This window comes from Camelus dromedarius, chromosome 9 (genome assembly GCF_036321535.1).
Source record: "Camelus dromedarius isolate mCamDro1 chromosome 9, mCamDro1.pat, whole genome shotgun sequence".
In the NCBI taxonomy this organism is placed as follows: domain Eukaryota; kingdom Metazoa; phylum Chordata; class Mammalia; order Artiodactyla; family Camelidae; genus Camelus; species Camelus dromedarius.
In genome coordinates this window covers 38,065,868-38,089,008 of record NC_087444.1, presented here as the reverse complement: position 1 = coordinate 38,089,008, position 23,141 = coordinate 38,065,868, and the positions used below count along the sequence as shown (strand labels likewise).

Sequence of the window (23,141 nt, the reverse complement as noted above, 5' to 3'; positions counted from 1 at the left end):
TTCAGGGCAGGGGGCGCCACTGCAGAGATTGGAAAAGGTACCAGAGGACGCCCGGGGAGGGAGGGAGGGAGCATCCCCATGGAAGGGAATCTGGGAAGGGCTTAGAGATGAAGTGACTTCTGAACTGGGGCTTGAAAGATGGGTAGGGCTTTATCATTCAGGTAAGGCTCCTGGTGTGTTCAGGGAGCAGTTAGAGGCGCCATTTGGACCAGAGATGCTCCCATGATAATGACTGATGATGAAAAGCAGTGGAGGACTGCTTCCATAGCAATGGGGATAAAAGAACAGAATGAATCCATCAACTGAGGTGAGCACCTAGAAGACAATGATTTCTAATGCATCAATCCTTAAAATGCCTTTCCTGGCAAAATTAATTCACTTAGGTGATACTGAAGCCTCCTTAAAAAAAAAAAAAAAACAAAAACAGGGCTGCCAACAATGCATTTCCTAGTGAGGTGGTGCAGGACCCTAGAGCAGTGCTGAAATGCAAGGAGAGGGTGTCATCCTTTGAGGTACTGGCCTCATTTGTCACATGGGTCCCAGCAGAACGGACACGTTCCACAAGCAGTTATCTACAGGTTACCTGCCTTTCCACCTGGTGGTGTTTTATAACATCCTCAACAGAAAGGAGGCGCCCGGAAGGACGAGTGGTAGTTTTCAGGTTGAATATTGGCATCTATTCCTTTTAAAGGGAAGCTGACATCTCATTTTTTAAGGGTGACATGCCATTACAGAGATGCATTGAAAGGTTAAGATTCAAGCACACTCTTGAACATTCTAAGTGGCACACGAGCTAGAAAGAAGCTCTCATTAGGTGTAATGGCCCTTCTACCTTGAAATGTGGGAGAAGGGCACACGCTGAGAGAAGCCACAACAGCACACCTTGGGTAAATAAACACACTCTCAAAGAAATCAGAACAGACTGGCCTTCATTCCATTTCAAAATGGCCCAGCCCTGCGCATCTCTGGACAAAGGGAGCCAAGCCAAAACGCAGAGCCACATGCAGGTGGCGCTGGGATCAGGCGTCTCCTTTTAAAAACGGCCACGGCACTGTGTGCGGGAAGAGCCTGGGGAGGGCGCTCTGAGTTCCAGCAAGTGCCATGGGGTCACCATTATCGCCACCATGGCATCATGCGCAGTATCTGGGAATGACACTCACCTACCTCGAGTGAGCTAGGGGCCTTCCTTGCAGAAGCCTCCCCAAACGAGTGGCCTTGGCGATCCATGATTTATAGGATAAGGACACCACACCCGCACACAGCTGGAGAGGGACAGCACCGCAGTGAGCCCGGGTCTCCCTAGGACCAAATGGAGCACCCTTCCACTGAAGCCCAGAGAGAGTAAGCGGTCTGCTCGAGCTCACCAGACCCTAAAGGGGGCTGGAACTTGAACCAAGAACCTCGTTTTTCTAGCTAAATTCAGAGTATGCCCCTTCAGGACGCCGAGAATAGCTTCCTCTTGCCAACCTCTCAGCCGACTTTAAACTTTGTCACCTTTCCTCCGACAGCTGTAGTCTCTGGTATTTCTGCTCTCTGTTTGAAAGGGAGTAACTTGACAACCTTTAAAATCCTTCTGTAGAGAATAAAAAATACCCATCCACATTCCTGCTGCACTCCTCACGGCCTGCCTGCCTCGGGCTTCCTTGGCCTCGCCCGTACCTGGGCTTTGTTAACGAACTCTCTCTGAGGTCCGGGTGTGAGATGATAATTCAGCTACAGCCGGGAGGCTGCAGAAGGCCAGCCTGTAAGGTTTCCAGAGAGAGCCAGCAGGCCCGGCCATGTTTTCAATGGACAGGGGTGAGAGAATGAAGAGCTGTTTTCCCCACGTGTTGCCTGTGAGCCTGCGTGAGGCAGGAGGGGGGGAGGCACGGGGGGAGGAGGAGAGAGAAGGGAGATGAGAGCGGGAGCAGGGAAACGTCAGCTCAGGTTCTTTCAGAATAAATTTCACTTTAGGGCAGAATCTTGGTTTCTAAGTTGGTTTCTAGAAATTCCATTTTTCTTATTTCAAAGCTTCCTATTGCATCCAGTATTTCTACAAGTGTTTCTTGGTAGAAGAGCAGCACCGTACAAGAGGCACCAAAAACTAGAAATTGGGACACAACCCATCCTCTTCCAAACAGCCAGATCTCAAAGGCGTGGTTCTGATCCAGGGAGGGAAAGGATTCCCAAGGCGGGGTGCTGTCTGAGTTTTTCCTTCCCAGCTGCGTGCCACAAGCTGAGAAAACATAAAAACACAGCATAGACTCTAGCACTCCATGTGTGCAAGGAAGATCTGACCAGTGGGTGGGTGGGTGGGATGTCAGGACCCATTGGCCCAAAGCTCTGACCCCATTTTCCGTCTCCCTTGGGGGTAACTCAGTTTTCTGCTCATCATCAGAGCTGACTCTGGAGCATGCTGTCCTGCGTCCCACTGAAGACCTGTCTGGGCTTCCATCCTTCCCTTTGAAAGATTCTATTCACATAATTAAAGAAAAACACTTGACTGTACTCTAGGGAGAAAGAATTGATAATTAACTACATGAACATAAAAGCCATAAAGGTGGGTATAGTTTGGGGGAGAATCTGCCTTTAAATCTACATTTCTCTCCTGGAAAATTCCTTTCAGCTATGAGATTCAAATTTAGGCACAAAAGAAGACCTCAAATCAACTTCCAACTTGAAGCTCATCAGTTAAAACCTGGGTGCCTGGTATATACACTCTGTGGAATATTATTCAGTCCTGAAAAAGGAAATTCTGATGTGTGCTACAACATGGATGAACCTGGAGAGCATGATGCTAAGTAAATATGCCATTCATAAAAAGACAAACACTGCATGATTCCACTCACAGGAGCTATCTAGAGTATTCAAAGTCATAGATGCAGAAAGTAGAATGGTGGTTGCCTGGGGATGGGGAATAGGGAAAATGATGAGTTATTTAATGGGTCGAGAGTTTCAGTTTTGCAAGATGAAAAGACTTCTGGAGAAGAAGGGTGGTGATGGCTGCACAACAACGTGAATGTACTTAACACCACTGAACTGTACACTCAGAAATGGTTAAGACAGTAAATTTTTATATTATGTGTATTTCATTAGTTACAAAAAATTTAAAGCCTGGGTTACAGCTGACACCATACTCAATGATGAAGAGCTGAAAGCTTTTCTTCTAAAGTCAGGAGCAAGACAAGGATGCCCACTCTTGCCACTTTTATTCAACAAATATATTTTATTCAAGATTATAATGAAAGTCCTAGCAAGAGAACTTAGGCAAGAAAAAGAAATAAAAGGCATCCAAGTCAAAAAAAAAAAGTAAAACTGCCCTATTTGCAGATGACCTGATATTATATATAGTAAACCCTAAACGCTCTACCAAAAAAATATGTTAGAACTAATAAATGAATTCAGTAAAGCTGTACAATATAAAAAAAAAATCTGCGGCATTTCTGTTCACTAACAACAAACTATCAGAAAGAGAAATTAAGAAAACAATCCTATTTGTAATTGTATCAAAAAGAATAAAATACCTAGGAATAAACTGAACCAACTAGATAAAAGACTTATACACTGAAAATAAAATACCATAGATATAAGAAATTGAAGAAGACACAAATAAATGGAAAGATAATCTGTGCCCATGAATTGGAAAAATAAATATTGTTAAAATGTCCATATTACCCAAAGCAATCTACTGATCCCCATTGAAGTTCCAATGGCATTTTTTCATAGAAATAGAACAAACAATCTTAAAATGCATATGACATCACAAAGACCCTTCATAGCCAAAGCAATCCTGAGAAAGAAACACAAAGCTGGAGGCATCCCTCTGCCTTATTTCAAATCATATTACAAAGCTCTAGTAATCAGAGCAGAATAGTATCAGCATAAAAAACTGACACGTAGATCAACAGAACAGAACAGAGAGCCTAGAAATAAACCCATACACATATGGTCAATTTGTGACAAAGACACAGGCTAGAAAGTGCACAAATAAAACCATGTGGCCATAAGTTTCTAATTTAATTGTTTCCTAACTAAATGGAATCAAGAGGCTATTGTTCTGCCTACATCCGCCACAACTCATTTAATCCTGTGTCAGTCTGTCTTTCTGAAACACCCGCCCAGGCAGTCCCTAATCCTGACTCACCAAAGCGTCTCTCCTGCTCCCTGGATGCTACACATCAGTATGAAGTTCTGTGTGGAGCTGAGGAGGAAGAGGCTTTGGTGTCATCAGTGTGTAGGCAGGTGGTGGATGAAGCCCATAGGCTTCCAAAAATTGCTCCAGCAGAAAACAGACAGTGAGACCGGAGGAATGAGGGAGAAACCTTGGAGACCATCACCACCCAAGGGAATGGGCAGAGAAGCAGAAGGACCCAAGGAAAGACGGGTCACCAGACTCACAGGAGAAAGGGGCTTGGAGCAGAAAGTCATGGTCAACAGCATCTAATGTTGTCAGAAGTGATGTGTCATTAGAATGTGGCACTTACGAGGTCCCCTGGTATTTTTAGAAAACCACTTCCACAGAGCTGGGTGGTAAAAGTGACAGTGACACACGGATAAAACAGAATACGATGGGGGCGAATAAATGCAAGTGATTCTTTAGGATGATTGAGACATGAATGAGGCAAGGGGAGCAGTCTCCAACGGAGGGAGGTGGATGCAAGGTTTGGAGGCTTCGAAGGTGCTGTCTGTTGTTGAACGTGGGTTGGACTGAGTACTTCTGCAGGTTGTGCTGAGTGATTTGGAGAACAGGAGAGAGAGATATGGAAATTCAAGATTCAAGAAGTAGAAGAGTGACAGAGGAGGGACGATTCTAGGGTTGGAACAGACAGGAGCCAGAACCAGGCAAGAAGGCACACCCTTCATGGGAGGAAAACCCTTTTACAAAGGAGAAGCAGACCAGCTCAAAGCCACCTCCTCCGTGGAGCACCCCATGCAGCCCCAGCTCACCCAATGCCCACCCCCTTCCTCCCCATGGCAGGGTGGTGGACAGACATGTGCAGAGCAATTATTTTCAGTGAACAAGGGCAGAGAGACTGTCCTGCCTAGCTCAGCATGGGCTGTGTGTGGACACCCGCGCTTGGAGCCAGCCCGTGTGGGCAGCAGGGACCCGCCCCTCTCTCCCTCCTCGCATATCTCCTTCTCTCTTAACCCTCATCCTCTGGTTTCTTGTGCATTTCTCTTCCTGAGGACAAATACCAAGGGTCATTCTGTAATGTGCGGGGAAAATCCAGAGCTCCTTGTGAAAAGGCAGATTGAGACTCTTCCTCACGGCGGGAAACCGGAACAGTGCGGTGGAAGGGCTAGCTCACCTTCCTCCTTCCCTCCCCTCTCATGTCCTGCATCGGGACTTTTCTAGAAGCACTAATGGTGCTTCGGTCCATCAGTGCCCTGCCATGACGTGAGGTTCACTTCTATGAGGAAGTCAGCAACCACTTGCTTCGAAGGAGGGAGGGACAAAATCGAACTCAATGGAAAGGTGGCGGGCGGGGCACCTGTCTGCGGGCTGCTCGGCCCCGCGCTCCGCACATCCGGGGCTGACAGACCAGACCCACGGAGGGGCTGGCCCAGCCCAAGGAAGAGGAGCTGACTACCCACAGGGCTGACCCCCCTACTTGTCCACTCTCAGCCTAAAACTTCACTCCCTGCAGGTGAGCCCTGACGCCAGGCCTCCTCCTGAGAACTCAGTTTCTGGCTGCTTCCAAAGGCAGCCCCACGCTACGTGCCAGGCTCAGTCTTTGGATAACTGCCTTCCCAGACATAGGACCCCCGCCTCCCTCTCCTTCCCTGTCCCCTCTGTAGGATGCTCGTGGCCCCAGGCACCAGCCTCATCAGGAGTCCCATTCCACTGCCTCATATCCACTTCTGAATCAGACAGCAGTCACCTCCTGGGCTTGCCCTGCCCCAGCAGGCCACCCTCCTGGCCCCCCTGGAGGACCTTCTCCCCAGTGCTGACCGCGCACCTGAGCCCTGCCGCCCACGCTTTGCTGACTAGGCACTCCCACTCCACGCTGGCCTCAGTTTCCTCCTCTGTAAAATGGACACAATGACAGCACCCACTTTACAGGGTGGTGAGAGGCTTGGGTAAGATGGAAAAGTAGGGCGAGCCTCAGACGCCGGGGCATGCTCAGCGGTGGGCGTTATTACGGCTGATGTTTTCCTCTCATCTTGGAACGCACCTCCGGCAGCCAACTACTCCTAGACCGCAGCCCGCAGCTCCCACCTCCATGCCCGTGCGCACAGCGTACCCCCAACAGGTTGCCCAGCCAGACACAGCAGACAAGCATAGATGTGAGTCCAGACAGGCCTAGGTTTGAACTTAGACTCCAGTACAACCATGTGACTGAGAGGAAAAAGCCCCCTGGAGCTCCAGCTCATCCATCTATAAAACCTCCCTCTTGGGGAGGACGGGAAATAAACACAACGGATGTCGGAACACAGCCGGTATTCACAGGCACGGTGCTCCTGGTCGTCCTTCTCTCCTCAGAAGACGCAGACAGGCTCCCCCCACCCCTACCCCAGGCTTTGATCCAGACCACCTCCGGATCCTCCCGGAAAACCACCGGCTCGTTTCCCTGGAGGGGCTGTGAACCTGGCAGTACCCCAGGCGGCCTCCTCCTCGGCCCGGTGGTTGGGTCGATGTAACTGACAACTGCCCGTGTCTGTTCGCTGAATCCAACACACAGGCTTGCATCTGACGAGCCTGCATACGTTCCCCCAAGTTAAACGGGAGCCTGGGGAGGGAATGGCCTCTGTCAGAGTGTAGGGCCAAGAACAGGCCTCCTGCTCTCCTGTGAAGGTTATTTACAGCCGTGTGTCCCTCCTGTGCCGCGTGTCAGCTGCTAGTAGCACCCTGTACTAGAAGGACGGGCAAGGAGCGGGCTCGGAGGCCCCCGCCCGCCCCCGAGTACACAGCAGGCTGAGGGGGGCCTGGGAGGAGCTGCAGGGTGCTGCTGGGGTGTGAGGGCTCCAGGATCACACTGCCAGGGCCGGATTCCCAGCTTACTAGTTTGGGACTCTGGGCAGGTGACTTTACCTCTTTGAGCCTCTGTTTCCTAATCTGTCCAGTGGGCACGATTACATCGCCAGAGCGTGCAGTGTGCGCGGTGCAGGGCACAGTGCCGACATTCTGCGAGCACTGGCATTACTATGAGCTGGAGTGGAATGATCAGTACGTGGGCTCTGGGTGCTCTGTTCACAGAAAGGATGGGAAGGCACTGGCGGTGTAAAGCACCTACTAGGTGCTGTGAGTGCGCAGGCTTTTGTATTTAATCCTCAAAGCAAGCCAAGGAAGTAGGTGCATTGTTCCCATTCTAAGGCAGAAGAAAGGCTCCAAGGTTAGGGGACAGATTGAAATCAGTACAATAGCAGGAGATGCTCAGCCACACGTGCTGCCTCCTAAGTACCCCGTGATGCCAGGACGCCTTGGGGGCTGCAGGGGGATTCACAATTCACAGGAAGGCTCGGCTGCCCCGTGGACAACATTCCAGGAGGAGAGGGGACTTGAGAAAATGTGGCTGACTCACTGACTGGGACATCCCTCCGGGACATCCCTCCGGGACACACCCTGCAGCTTCCTGGGCAGAATTGCAGGGCGCCGGTCCCCACCCCCCACCCCCAGAGCAGATGGGATTCCTTTCGGAAGGTAAGAGAGACGCAGCTCTATCTGCTGTTACCACCCAGATCAAAGCAGCCCACACCCTCCGGCCCTGCTCCCCTCCGGAGTCACGCCCCATCTCCAGCCCTTCCTGCATGTGCCCCTCTGCTGGAAGCACTCCTGCCTGCCTGTGGCCTGGGACTGCACCTGCCTCTGGGTAAAAGGCCCTTCCCTCGGGATCCCTCCTGGACTCTCCCGTGAGAGTGCACCCCTCTGTCCTGAGCTCCCACGGTATCCTGCGGTCCCCTCTGCTACCCGCCCAGCCTGTGTGAGTGGCCGCCTCCACTGTAAGCTCCCAGAGGACAAGGACTGTGCTGTCTCACTGTCCTGCTGCACGTGGTTCAGCAAGAAAGGCTTACGTGGCAAACAAGGAGGAGTCAAGACCTGCTAAGAAATGGGGAATCATGACAGACGTGGGACAGAGGTTCAGCTAGTGGGAGTTAAAAGCCCTGGTCCTGTTTCCTTCTTGGGTGGGTGTCTAGGCTGGGCTGCAGGGTAGCCTCTGCCTAACATTCAAGTCCTGAGTCCCAGTGAGCATCAACAGCACTGACAGATGCTCAGACATTCTGAGCCGCAGCCCTCAGCACCAGGTGTGGCTGAGACATGACAGCGAGAGATCCTGGCTGGGAGGGGGCTGCTTTAGGGGACCCCCCCTCCAGGCTGCGGCTGTTTTCATCAAACCATCTCCCCTCAAAATGCTTTTCCTTTTTACTCGGGTATGATTAGCAAAATGACCAGGCTTTGAGCTAAAAATCTGAATGCTTTATGTTCCTCCACAGGGGGAGAAAAATAAGACAAGAGAATCTATGAAAGTAACAAGGAATTTCATCCTTCAGTGGCCTTCAGAATGGATATTTTAGGCTCAGCCATCCATAAACACTGGGTAATATCATACTCTTGTAGTGCAGAGTGGATTCCACAGAACAAGCCACAAATCTGCATTTGGCCCAGCGAGGGGGGGTCTCTATGAGCATTTAGAAATCTAAGTGATGGCTGCAATCCTCTGTGCCCAGGTAAACAGATTGCACAGCCAAGGGCCAATCAACCAGATAGCACTGTCTGCGGGCAACGTGCTTCTAGGATGTGCAGAGAGAAGAACTCGGGCCCTGAGCTCAGGCAGCTTGAGTCGGCTGGGGAGGGGGCTTTGAGCTGGGACCTCAATCTCGTCAGCCCCCTACCTGTGACCTGTCCTGGATCCTGGAGGCTGCGGGGCTGAGTGATTTGGCCCCAGCTTCTGCCCACGCATTATCTCTGCCACCTTCCTTCCATTCTCACCTTCAACTCAGGGCCCAAGGGGACAAGCTGCCTTGTCCCTTTATCTGTCCTCCCTCCATCCTCTGCAAGCCCTGGGATTCTCTGCTTCCTTTCCTCCCTACCTGGTCCAGCCACTTCCCAGGCCTTCAGCTCCCAGCTTAAGCATCACAACCTCTGGACGCCCTCCTGACCCCAGGATGGATTCACTGCCCCTTCTGCAGTGACTCATTGATAGGAGGCAGTAAATGCCAAGCCTGCCACATGCTCAGTGCCACCTCTCTCCCAGTCCCACGTCCTCCCCACCTCGCTGCATTAACCAAGTCACACACACACACCCCACAAACATCAAACGGACAGGCTGCTCTTCCCTGCGCCAAGGTCCTTCCCACAACTAAGACTCCATCCATGCAGTTCCCTGGGGACTTGCCTATCTTTGTCAAACCAAATTAAAAATTCAGAACCTCCTCCTCATCCTTCAAGGACCAACTCAAACATGTCACCTCTCTGAAGCCCCCTCTGATCAGAACCCCTAAAACTGCCCTCTGGCACCTGTGTCCCTCCACCCCTGGTGCCCCCGCTCCCCCCCTCCACCATCCCAGCAGCCATGTGCTCACATGTGTGTCCCAGGTGGAAAATAAGCATCTATCTCAGCTGAGTCCTCTGCGTGATGCCTGGGTCTAAGTCACCTTTAACATCCCTGGTGTCCGCACTGCTCCTGACATGCAGGAACGGGAAAGATAAAAGGGCTTCCTTCTCTTGTTTTATGAGCTAGTGACCTGGGTCCTGTGAGGAAGGGGTTTGTTGGGACTGAGGGTGCCAGAGTGTCTACTCCCACGCCTCCACTCAACTCAGAAGCACGTGCCTGTGGTTGCCGAATAAGGAGGCAATATCTGCCCCAGGAAAGTTGTGCCTGTGTGCAGCCAGCTCTATTCATGCCGGATTTGTGGAAAATAAGGTAACAGTGTGCTTAATAAAAGCCGGCATTACAGGCACGGTGTGCGTCATCGAGGGCAGCAGAATGGAGGCTTCCCGGCCTACCCACCAAGCCCCACGCGAAACGTTTTCCATCCTTATCTCCTTTCTCCTCACAATGAGGCCACGAACTAAGCTCAATTCCCCTGTTTTACAGAACAGGAAACCGAGACAGCGAGTACCTGAGTCGCTGCCTGGCTGGCCACACGGATTATTCATGGTCAAGCTGCCTTCCAGAGTTCCAGGTCCAGTGGCCTGGGCCCGGGAGCACCTCGCGAGCCCCACCGCTCTGCGTGTGGGTTTCCCCAGCAGACATCTGGGGCCCAGCAGCATCTGGACAGACGGCACAGCCCGCACCCAGGTTTACATCAACCCGTCGGCAGCAGGCTTGCTCCCAACAGATCTTTTCCATCCCTCCTCCCCAGACTCAGGAGACTGGAAGAGTGGCATATTGGATTTCCAAAGGTGTCTTTCATTAGACAAATACATTCTTTTGATCACCCTCTGTCTTCCCAAAGTTGCAAAAGCTGAAGATCAAGTTGCCAAGCGGAATTCCATTCATCACAGAGATAAACATTAGCCATCTCCCCCCTTCACTGCCACCTTCAAAGAGCACTGTCAGCTGGTTGCAGCTGGTGGTTGTTCAAGACAACCTGGTCCAGGGCTGGGGAGGTCCAGGTTTGAATCCAAGCTCTGCTGCTACCCTTGGGCCAGTGTGACCTTGGGCAAGTCACTTCTCCTCTCCTGGATTTTGTTTCTCCATCTGTACAGCAAGTCTGGGCCTCTGTAAACTATGAAATGACTGAATGAATGAACTGATGAATTAATGAGTAACGTCCTACACCAGCCATCCTCCTGCTCTAAGATAACTATGACTCTGAAGCATTTTTCTAATGAACAGCCCAGTTTGGTGACTGGCCAGACCAGAACCCAGCCACACTGAGGGAGGACCAGCATTATCATACCCATACCCTCTTTAACTGATGACTGAAGAGATGACTTAAAGTCACAAGGCTCTCAGCTAGACCCAAGCGTGACGAGAGGTTGGGCCTCCCCTTTTCCGTTCACACTTAAACCCCGCTGTCCAACCACAGGGGCAGCCAGTGTGGGGCGAGGGGCCGCCCAGAGCTGGGGGCAGCTGGGTGGAGCATGAGCTGACCTCTCAAGGTCTCTCCCGGCTCCAGCTTCTCTGACTCAGGGACAGTCCCTGTGAGTAATAGATCTGGTCTCTGACACCGTGCATGATAAAGTGACCTGGTACAAAGTCCCATTAAGATAAATCACATTTAAGTTTAGGAAATTATATGTTTGAATCCTGTAATTTAATGTCACTGTGATGCCTGAGAAGAAGGAGAGGGAACTCAATTAGAGGCTAATTAGACCAGGCGACTCACCAGCCCTGAGTTGCCTCTCTGCCTCTGGTGAAGGGACACACACGGAGCGACCGTAACCCCAGCCCCTGCGCCTTAGTTTCCCTGCCTGTAAAATGGGGGCAGTCCTTGTGAAAAGAGACAGAAGTTCTTGAATAAGAGAAGTGAGGGCTCCAAGGAGGGGCCCAGAGCCCCCGTTCAGCACCCCCACTTCCTCTCTCCACCCTGACACTGCCGGATTTTTCCAGGGTCCTTGGTAGGCTTCAGAGGGTCTATGAACTCTGCACCACAAGATGCAAATCTGTGTGGGGGTGGAGCTTGCGGGGGGGGGGTCTCTGAGAGTCTCCACCAGCTCTTCAGCAGGTGGTAGAGCCCTAAACCGCCGCACTCGCCCTCCTTTCCTTCAGCACCAACTGCTCTAAAATCTCTCCTGCTCTAGCCAACACCCTCCACTTCTGTCACTTCGGGCTGCTTTGCTTCTTCCTGCTGGGACCCACTGTGGCTCCGGTCACCATCCTACCTCCCCACTCCTCGGGGGCCTGCCATCACTCCCCTTCCCCCGACACTGCTCCTTCCAGCATCACCACTGGTCTCCAAGGAGCCCCTTCCATCAGTCCTCACCCATCCTCACCTCTCTCCAGTGGCCACTCTTGGCCACTTCACTGACTCCCTGCCCCCTCTTGGCATCTGTGAACCCACACATGGTCCTTCCAGAGTAATTGCCAGGCAAGCTTATCTCGTGTTCCCCCATGGGCTCCATCCTCTTCCCTTCCGCACTCGTGCAGCACGTGCTCCCCGGCCAGGCTTCCAGCGCCTCCAGGCTGAGGGGGCCACAGTCTAGCGCCCGCCTAGACTTCTCCCTGAAGACTCAGCCGCACCTACCCAGCTGCCTCCTGGATCCCACGGAGACTCCCAACATTCAGCATTCAGGAACCAATTCACCCATTTCACGTCCATCTCATGTAGCTGCGATAACTACAAACTCAGTTGCTACAAGCAGAAAATTTCCTCCTAAACTTCTTATCTCTTTCATCCCCAGCATTATGTTGGGCTCCAAAATCTTAGACTTGGGAGATTTCCTGCCAGCTGCGTTGTGGACACGAGGTGGTCACGGGCAGTAAAAGAATTTACCAAGAACCAGAGACCACGAGGATCTGCCGCACAGATGAGAGGTGCCTGTGTGAGCCCTGGGGAGAAGCATGCAGGGTCTTTTACTGGAGGAGGGGGCTGTGCACACAAGGGGTGGGGGCTGCATGATCGTTTCATGCACAGGTACCGGACTGGTTGTAAGATCTGCCAGGAGCTACTCTGAACAATGGGATTTAGGACTCTGTTAAGGGCAGGCTGTCTCCTGGGGCAGTTAGTTTTGTTAAAGGGAAGATGTTTTTATCTTGCAGAAACGCAGATATGCAGCAGGTCCTGCAGTGGGGAGGAGGGGGATGCTAAGGTGTCTCCAGGCAGAGGGAGAGCCCTGGAGTGGGGGTTTTCTAACTTTATAGCTTCTTCAAAGAGTGCTATCTGCTTCCACAGAGTGGAGGTCTATGAAGGGAGGAACATTCCAACGGAATGATCAGGAGGGTCAAGGTTCCCATGAGAGGCTAATGCGTTGACAGAGGCCCTGTCATGCAGTGGAGATTCCAGAAATAAGTAGGTGGGACAGGATGGGTGGAAGCTGAGCCAGGGATGCGGGGGGGGGGGGTGGGGGGGGGGGTGGAGGCCATAAGGAAAGAGGTGAGAGCACTTGGTCCTCTAGGTGGATACCATGATGAACAAGGTCAAGGGCAGAGTGGGATTTGGGGGAAGGATGCAGATGAAATGAACAGACATCTAGGTTCAAAATGGAACACGGGTGAACGTCTTCTGTAGTGCTGCCTCTACCCCTACTTCCTGCCAGAGTCTGAATCCACCGTGTTTTACTGAAGCTCAGTAGGTGAGCTTGGGAGGGGTGAGAAGAAGAAACTTGGCAAGGAGCTCAAGCCTACAGTAGCTGGGCACCCGAGCTCCACAGAAGGCAGGTGGAAAGCAAGGGCGTGGGTGGCCTCGGACCAAGACCAGCACCGAAGACTGACAGGAACAGAACGTGGTTTCTTGGTCTCCAGTAATTAAAATCAAAGAAGGATTTCCTTTATGATCATTTTGATCTAATGATGATGGCGATGGTGACGACTTTGATGCAAACAGTAAAAGAACAGCTTCCCTCTGGGCAGTCCTTACTAAGTTTTAGTAGAGTTTTAAGCTTTAATAACTTCAGACAGTGCAATGCTGTAAATACACAAAAACTCATTTGAAAGTTGGTCTACAATTCTTTTGCATCTATTCACTTTTGTGAATTTTTTAAAAAAATAAGTCTTTAAATTTCCTTTTTTTTCTTCCTAGCCCTTCTGGCTGAGCACAGCAAATACTGACTGAAACAAAAATTAAAATTAAAAATGTGTAAGTTCACAAAACTAAATACTTTAAAAAACAGAAATACTTCAACTTTCAAATGATGCATTTGGTAGGTTTACAGCATGTATGCTTCTGTTGTTATTAACACTTAAAATTGCACTGAAGCTTTTGGGATGCTTTGTATTTAAAAAGCATCGTTTTATCCAATTTTCCAACAACCCCCTGAAGCTAGGTACTGTTATCACCCTCACTTGAGAGGCGAAAAACTGAGGGTCAGTGAGGTTAAGAGACATGCCTGAGGGTTATTCAGGGAGGAATTCTGGAACTGAAGCTACCACCTCTTTCTACTCAAGGAGGGGTTTGGGAAGGATGCCCCCCAGCCCAGGCAGTGGCATCTCTCAAAGGATCTGCCAGCAAGTTGCCTTATACAGTAGCAAAGAACAGTTTCAGCAGACCTCAGCGTGGACAGAATGCAAACCAAGGGAAAGCAGAGAGTGGGCCTGAGAGATTATCTCAGGAGGGGCACTGCAGGGGGGAGTCGGAATCAGCGGGGGTCAGGCTGGGAGGGGACAAGCCAAGCCGGGAGTGTTTCATCTCCACCCCTACTGGCCTCCAAGGATGCTTACACAAACTGCGTGGAGCTCCTGGGGTCCGTTTTGATGGGTAGGGGAAGGGGGTGCGTGGACCACATGGGGAAGGACTAAAGAAGGGTAAAAAGTAACCCAAAGGGAGACCTGAGAGCAGCAAGGAGAGGAAATGGATGAGAAATGTGGGGCTTGGGGACACGCATGCTCTGCGTGCCTGCTCAAATATTAATCGACAATGTATTTTAATGACACAGAACACCAGTGAGCATGGGAAGGGACACGAAGGGCTTTGGATGCCCTGAATAACGGTGTCGTCACACCATGGTTTTATGGTCTCATCTGGAGAGGGAGCTTCGGCAAAACCATAAGCAAAACAGTCCCGGTGCGGGAGGCCAGCTTTGATCCCTGAGTCAGCAGCTCCCTCCTAATCACATCGCGTTTGCATCTCCTAAAGTAACCGCTCCGTACAGTTGGACCATATCTCAGATCCTGAAGCTGCATGGTCTTTCCTACCTGGGAAGGATCAGGCTTGGGGTTAGGGAGGCCCTCCCTAAACCCTGCTCAAAGCTTAGCCCCTGTGTGACCTTGTGCACGTGATGGAACATCTGAAGTTCAGTCCTGACACCTGTGAAGCGGGACTGAGACAGGAGGGGAGGGGGCAGGGCACAGCCACTGAAAGAATGGCACAGCCATTAGCATCAAGATGGCGGAAGATTCAACTCCCGGTTGACCTTGAGCTTCAATATTCGCTCACTGAAATGCAACACATGCTTTTAAATCACTCCCACAGGTGCCAAGACGGTTTCAAGGCTGATTATAAAAAGTCAAAAAGCGGGTCACGGCTCAATTCCTGGAAATCCCAGCCCCTTCCCCAAAGTAGTTGGAATAACCCTCCCACTTGTTAGCATATGAAGTTACCGAGCCCATAAACACCAACCACCCCACACCTCATGGCTTTTATCTTGCCTTTTGAGACAGCCTGCAATCTGTCTATGGAGTGTGTATCCTTCTGAATAAATCTACCTTCCCTCTACTATGGCTCGCTCTTAAATTCTTTCCTACTTGAAACCAAGGACTCTCACTGGGTGGGGCGTGTTCCAGGGACTCGACCGAGACCTGGGACACAGCCATCCTCTCACACTCTATTTTTCCTGTAGCAGGATGGTGTTAGGTTTGTGGTGAATGTTAGTGACATGCATGTGAAGGGACCAGCACAGGCCCAGGCATGCTGTATGTGCAAGGCCAGCTCGGAACCCCGATGTTCCTGGGGTTCAGCTGTTTCCAGCTCTTCCTCATCTTGGTTGCTTGGGGCCGGGGCTCTGAGAAGAGCAGTGAGTCACTCAGCATCATACAGCTTGTTGTAGAGGGACTGGGCCCTCGGCCTGGGTCTCCAAGCTTGGGGTCACTGGCTCCCTCACCGCTGTGTGCGGACTCCTCCCTGTGGGGCTGGCCAGCCCTGGGTAGGCCGAGGAAACGTGGTTCCTTCCATGTATGATCTGGAGAGACCACCCCTCATCTTCCCAAGATGAGAGAGAATGAAATGCCAATTTCTTAGACCCATGATATAATAACACTCTGAACAGAAACAGGACCAGGGGCTGCCTCTGAAAGCCAGGGGGCCCTGCTTGTTCCAGAGGGAGACACGAGACAGCTAGCACAGCCACGGCTGTCAGACGCCACCCACGGGACACAGGCAGCGGGCCTGAGGCCGTCCGTCTACAACACCCCGTCCTCCGGGGGGACAAAAACAGGCTCAGAAAGCACAGGTCCATTACACAGAGTCTCTCGGCTCCTCCAGGAGATAAGTGAGCCCCGAATCCAGTGAGCCTGATCATGAGGGGTACGCCATACAGCCACCTCCAAGGCTCAGGGCAGGTCAGGGGGAAGACCCCAACCTGGGACACCTGCAGGCTGCTTGCATTCTGACCTTCCTGCCAGATGAGGAGCCCACCTGGGAAGAAATGCGTGGCAGCTGGGGGAGGTTTGGGGCGGAGGGGACAAAATCTGGGGAGATGATGGGGGAGGGTGGGCTGCCGACCTGGTCAGGTTTGCCTGTGAACCCTGGCTCTCTGCCTTAGCTTTGATTTTCTCCAGCAGAAGATGGGCGTGACTGTAGTAATAGCTGTCTACCTCACAGGGTTTTCAGGATCAAAAAGCAAGACTGCCTCCCATGTGGCAAATGTTACAGAAACGTCATTGCCTGTTCCCCTTCCTTACGCGAGTACAGAATCACTCTTCCAAAGGGACCTTGGTCTTCCCCTCTTCTCACAAGCTGCTGGCCTCAGTTTATACATCAGAAAGTCTGAGGTCGTCAAGCTGCCTCACAGGCAGGGCTGCTGTGGCCAGCTGCTCAGGTGGGACACTGTACAACTCCAGGGGGCGCCACAGGTGAGGAGCAGCCCTGGAGCTGAGCAGAGCTGTGACCTTTTGTACAAAGGGGTACTGTGACAATTTCATTTGTTACATCAGTTTGGAAAATGCCAGAGACTGCGAGGTTAGCATCATCACAGCAGTTCTCAGAAGAAGTTTTACGATTACCCTTCTCCACCAATCCTCCTTTGCAGAGTCTAAACATTTGTGGTACTTTTTAGCTCACTGTGCAATCAGCAATCACAACAATGACAAAAACACAAATGGTTTAAATACAGGTGCTAATCTCTACCCCAAGATTGCTCTAGTCATTTCTCAAACTTGAACAGGTATGTGACTTATTTGGAAAACTTTGTGAAAATGCAGATTCTAATGGGAGGAGGGGGTTTCGGAGGGGGAAGAGAAGGGAGGTGCTGAGAGTCTGCATTTCTGACCATCTCCCCGGACCTGGTTCTGGTGAGGCTGCCGCTGCTGTCTCGGGGACCACACTTGGCGGAGTGACTCTGTAACTCCCACCAGCATCAGGCACCGGCATAAGGGATGGATTTTTTTTTTCCTCTTGATTTGTTGAGAACTAGCTAGAAATAATGGGTCAGGAAAGAGGCCCTTAGGACAAATCGAGCAGGCTGCCTCTTCTGTTAACTAAAATGTTACCCACGCCCATGTATTTACATACTGCCTGTGGCTGTGTTTGTTTATATATTTATTTCCTGTCTATGGCTTTATCTGTAACACAGCCAGGCGATTCCGTTACACGTTGTCCAGGGCTGTCTTTGCACAACAGCAGCAGGGCTGAGTCGTTGTGACAGACAGTATGGCCCGCAAAGCTGAAAATCTGTGCTGGCTGGTCCTTTAAGAAAAAGCTTTCTGACCCCTGAGAGAGAGGACCAAGCAGCTGAAGTGAGACGGACTTGCACTGAGCGGGTGCAGGGGACAGAGTGAGACAGGCTGGAGCGAGAAACGCCGACGTTAAAATCAAACACACTTCATTACACGGGTTTTCAGCCCCAGGGCCCACTGATTACCGAGGAGAGTGAGTTACTGTCAGCCCTTCTCTACAGCACGATGGTAGATTATGTCTCCTCAGGTTTCCCTGCTGGTGGAGAAACCAGATACACCCCGGGAAGCCTTGGACAGTCCATCCTGGCCTCCATCGCAGGGGCCTCAAGGAACTGGCAGGAGCCGGCGCGGATGCAGGGAAATGTGGTTCTGCGAACTGTGGTCCAAGGTGTTACAGGAAACTCAGCCGGCCCCAGCTGTGGCCAGAGGCACAGCCAGCCACCCCCTCAGAGGACCAATTCATTCTGACACTGAGCCCCTGAGCAAAGGCTCCATTGTCGAGAGGTTGGCTGTAAATAACCGCCTTGTGCTGATTTCAGCATTTGTTCCTAAAACGTACGTTTTATGGTTCTGTCGACTCTCCAAGCCTGGCTGCTCTGATCCCACACATGAGTCACTAGTTGTCCCAACCACCATTATGATTAGGTAACTCCCACCTCTGCTTGAATACCTCTGGTGATGGGGAGATCACTCCCCCCCCCCACACACATTCTTATGCAACTCTACTTGCCAGGAAGATACTCAGCGAACCGAGGTCACGCTTGCTTCCACAGGATGCCTGTCCACTCTCTGCCCGAGTGCTGTTACAGAGTCCGAGAGAAAGTCTCACCTGCGTCACCGTCACAGACCTTCAAACCTCTTCTTGGAGATGATCTTGGTTGGATACGTTGCTTGACTCCTTGGAGCCTCCATTCTCTCACATTTGCGCTAGGAAGGACCTGACTGAACAAGGAGACCGTCTGTAAGGGTCAGTGTGACAGTGCCTGTCCAGCTTGTCCACAGTATCCCATATGATGCTCAAGCCAGTTGTGTGGGGTGGAGATCAGTTACTCTCATTCTAAAACTCAGGACTGAGGCTCAGAGGGTAACTGATGGGGCTGGGGAGGGGCTCAAATCCAAGCGCATCCTACCTGATGCTCTGTGGGTCTTGTCACTTCCCTCTCCGGAAAGTAGAGGACCCACCTGGGGACAAGGAAACCCTTAGGCCTCCCAACTCTGGATCTGAGGATCCCAAAACAGGCCTCTGGAGGCTTAAAATAAATCAGGTCAATGACAACCTCTCTTTGTTTAGAAAAATGAAGTGTTTTATCAACTTCTCCAATGGGAAGTCAGATTTCCGTCCTTGTCACCATTTGATTATCCCTTCCCAGCTGCTACTGAGATCACGGCTTCAGAGATGATTAAATGTTTGTCATATTTAACATTATTGTCCCCATTTTTCACACACCGGAAGGTGACTGATGCTTGTTGAAAGGCTGGGATTAAACTTCGGTTGCTCGTGCAGCTGTGTGTGCAGGCCAGTGTCCACACCACTGCCCAGACGTTTGTCGTTGGGGCGGTGCAGGACAGGGTCTTGTCACATGCAGGAGTGAGGCTGGGCAGCCAGGGACAAGGGCTCATGGGGTGCTAAGTCCTCTGCCTACATGTTCCTAACGGCCCCTGTTCTGCCTAGTTCTCCCCACCACCCTGCCCTTCCGGAGGTATGGCTCTGTCTCCTCCATTATTTCTGTCCTGTCCTCCGTGCCAGCATCTGTGGCTCCCCCTGCAAGCATCTCACCTCCTTCCCCCACAGCCATCAGACCGATCATTCCCAACTACACATCCAATCAGGTCACATCACTACTCAAAATCCCTCCGTGCCTTCCCATCATCCCCAGGATAGACTCCAGACTCCAAGACACATCCGAGCAAGGTCTGCTCTGCTTGACCTCTGCCTGCTCTGAAGCCTGGTCTGTGATGGCGACCCTGTGTCAGAGCAGGCAGATAGCTCGATATGAGCAGAGAAAGGGGGACACAGACCAAATGGCAGAAATTGGGCAGAAAGGAGGGGCACAAGCCAAATGCAGGAAACCACACATTATGTAAGCACCAGGGGTCCTTGGGCAGAGAAAGAAAAAGCAAGAACCTCTGGGCTGATAAGTGGTCACAACTTTTGGGGTGATAAGTGGCCCAGAGGCCAACAAAGAAAGGTGGGAAAAGGCAGGAATCCCCAGTGTCTGAATGAAACCTTTTGCTCATTATGTCCTCGCTTCGATAGAATTAGCCTTGCAGATCAGAAGTACCCATGATGCACCGACGCCATGACATTCCCAATCCAGACTAAATAAGGACAGAAGTCCCTCCTCCCTTTGGGAAGGTGGAGCTGGGATGAAAATCAGGGAACACGACGCCAGACCCTTCCCTCCCTAATGAATATTCCCCCCATTCATTTTTACACCCTATGTAACCAACTTGCCAAAGAAATTAGGGGCAGCCGCTCACCTGAGCCTGCCCGCTCTCCCCTGAGAGTGTACTATCCATTACTTAATAAATCCTCACTTTACTTTTTTAACCTCAGTGTCCTGTCTCTAAGCTCCTTCTGGGATGGGACAAGAACCTGGAATACCAATTACACCCACCGGCAACACCTGCAGCCTCAGGCCTGGCCTCCGAGGGCTCGCTTCCAATCACCCCCATGTGGTCAGACTCTAACCTCCGCACGCGGCCCCCTCTGCCTGGAACTGTCTTTGCAGCTCTCCAAGAGGGCGGATTTGGGATGGCCACAGATGCCTGACCCATCTCCATCAACTAGGGGCGGCCTTTGTCCTCTCCCCTTGAATCTGGGCAGGCTCCGTGGCTGCCTTGACCAGTGAGGTTCAGGGGAAGGAACACTCTGCCAGCTTGTGGCCCCAAAGCCTAGAGAGACTGGCAGCTGCCACCCCCTCTGTCGGAGCTCTGTGAGGCCATACAAGAAACCCACTGCCCCACTAGAGAGGCCGGCTCCCAGTGGCCCCCACCAAGGCTCTGGGCAGGCGGGGGGAGCTTTGTTGGATCCACCAGATCAGACTAGCTTCCAGGTGGATACTGTTAAATGACCTCAATTAAGGCCACATGGAGCAGAAGAATCACCCAAATGAGCCCTCTCCAAACTGCTGCCTCACAGACTTGTGAGATACAACAACATGGTGGTTGTTTTAAAGCACTAAGTTTTGGAGCAGCTAATTACACCATAACGGATAACCCAACACTCTCTCCCCCGCCCCTCTGCTGTAACAGGCACGCCTCCTTTGGCTCAGACGTCCCTTCCTCCGGAAAGCCTTTTCTGACGACCCATGTCCATTTTAGGTGCCTCTGCTCTGTGTTCCTACAGAAATCCACGGCCCTCCCATCTGCATGTGCTGGTGGCTAACTTCTGTCTCCTACTGCTTTACGAGGTCCCCAGAAGCGAGGATCTTAGCATTGGGCTTCCAACGGGGAGCACAGTAGTTGATAAGTAAATATTTCATGAATAAGTGAATGCACAAATAAATGAAACACCAGGGACAACTAAGAGGTTCTGGTTAGGGGTGAGAGGTAATCTAAGGACACAGAACCAAATTCTTAGAGCCAGCAGGCAGGCTTAAATGAGTCTCCATCAAGGCTAAGAGGGAACGGATGCATACGTTACGTCCAGCCCGAGGAGGCTGGATTTACAGATAGTCCAACAAAAACACGAGTGACTATGTGACCACTGAACATCACTAAACATCTCTCTCTGTGATCAGCAGTCCCTACCTGTGTTATGTGATAAGGCGGTTGACAGCCTCCCCCTACCCCGAGCGACTCCCCCTGCAGACAGCACGTGCACTCACCTGAACACCAGGCCTAGTTTACTTGTGGCATTCACTTGGTCAAAAAGCATGTATTGAACATCTCCTGTGTACCGGATGCTTTGTCAGTTGCTGGAGATTTGGAGCCAAAAAAACACAAGGTCAGCAGGACCATAACGGCCAGACCAGGAGCAGCCCAAACAGACTGAGCACTGATCAGGGAAGGCCGCTTCTTTGCAGGTGACTTGAGATGAGTTCTGGAGGAAAGGCAGAGAGATCCTGGCATCCCTTACTTCTCAGTCACTAAGGAACAGACTGCTCATGGCCGATAATTAAGAAATTAAAAGCAGCTGGGATTGGAGCTGAGAAAGGGAGGGCTCCTCTGGTGGGGCAGGTGCAGATGCTTCTCAGAAAAGAGAAATCAAACAGGCAAAGCCCAGGGCCTTCGGTGATGGAGGAAGGCTGGGACCTGTTAAAGAGGAGAAAAATGAAAAGCTTCAGGCAAAACCCAGAGTTAAAGCTTAATTAAGAAAAGCCGGCATTTTAGGTTCACACAAATAAGCAAACAGAATCCCCTCGGCCCCTCCTCTGATCATCACCAAGTAATTGCTTTAAAGCTGTGGTTTGCTCGGCTTGGACGATCCTTAAATACATGTTGATAAAAAGTCATGGAAATATGAGTGAGTGGAGAGCAGATCCTCCTGCACACCTCAGTTCCTAGCTTGTCCTTGGCTGTGTGTGCCTGGGCAGGTAACCCCCACCCGTGGGGTCCTGTTTCCCTCTCCGCCACCAGGGCGTGGGGAGATGGAGTTGAATGGATCCTGAGTCCCTTCTCATCCTGGAATTCTGTGACCTACTCTGATGTTTTGGCATGAACTCACTTTGAGTCCAATCCTGGGGTCACTCCATCACTTACTACCTGTGGGATCTAAGGCACGGCAAAAAAAAAAAAAAAAAAAAAAAGAAAAGAAAAAAAAGAAAAAATTTCTTATAGGACTCAAAACTTTAATGGCATTTCCATAATAGTTAGGAAAGAGAACAAGCCCTCAAGAAGAAAGCAAAAATGCCAAGATCTCCATACCACGATTATTTTTAATCTATGAAACAGGATTTCCTTACAAATTAAGTAGCTTTTATAGTAGTGACACTTACCATTGATGTGATGTTTAATATGACTGTAGTCAGAAGGGAAGTTGGGCCCATTATTTTTCCAGAAATTGAAAAAAGTACCATCATAAAGAGAAGAAAGAGAAAGATTTGTATCTGTCTTTCTGAGACATGTAAGGTGAGATGGCGTCTCACAGGTGGAGAGTTTGCGGGTATTGCTGGAGGAATGAGAGACGCTCTCCAGTGGGCAGGTACCCCCTCTACCCCGAACACTGCTGTTTTGGCCAGAAATTTTTGCCCCACCAGTCACCAGTGGGTGTGCTTGATCTTTACTCCTGATTAGAAGGGCTGAAATGAGAGAACCCTGGACTCTCCACCCTTAGCACTTTGATCTTTGTTCTTCCTCACCTTCAGATTAGAATTTTTAAGGCAGACCCCCTAACTCTGAGAATTAGGGAAACCAGAGTCCAAAGCATCAGTACATAGGAAAGTTAATCTTATTCTCCCACCAGAGAGGAGAGCGGCTGATGTCTACCACAGGGGCACCACCCAAGCCAGTCACCGTCAGCAACTCCAGAAGGCCGAGTGGTGCGCTCACGGAGGTGGGGGCTGGCGGGCCCCGCAGGTGCCTGTCCTTGCTGTGCTGCCATGTGGAGCAATGCTCTTCCTCCCTGTGTTCCTCTTGCTGAACTGATCACCCCTCCTTCCTCTTCTGGCCGTGACTTGGGAGCCCCTTCCTCCTCGATGCTGCCCCAGAGCCCAGGTTCAGGGCTGGTTTTCCAGCTACCATGAAACCCTTCAGGATGCATCACAATTACCTGTCTCTGTCCCC

The 23,141-nt window shown here is 51.2% G+C and overlaps 1 long non-coding RNA gene across 1 annotated transcript in view; it reads right to left on the bottom strand.

Moving 5' to 3' along the window:
* LOC105093786 (uncharacterized) overlaps positions 1-23,141 on the bottom strand; it is a 463,250-nt gene that overhangs the window by 40,202 nt on the left and 399,907 nt on the right. Inside the window, exons 8-9 of the long non-coding RNA XR_010382533.1 lie at positions 21,245-21,671; positions 18,244-18,356 (exon numbers count right to left, since the gene is read on the bottom strand). This is a non-coding gene — a long non-coding RNA (uncharacterized LOC105093786). The remainder of the gene's footprint in view (positions 1-18,243; positions 18,357-21,244; positions 21,672-23,141) is intronic.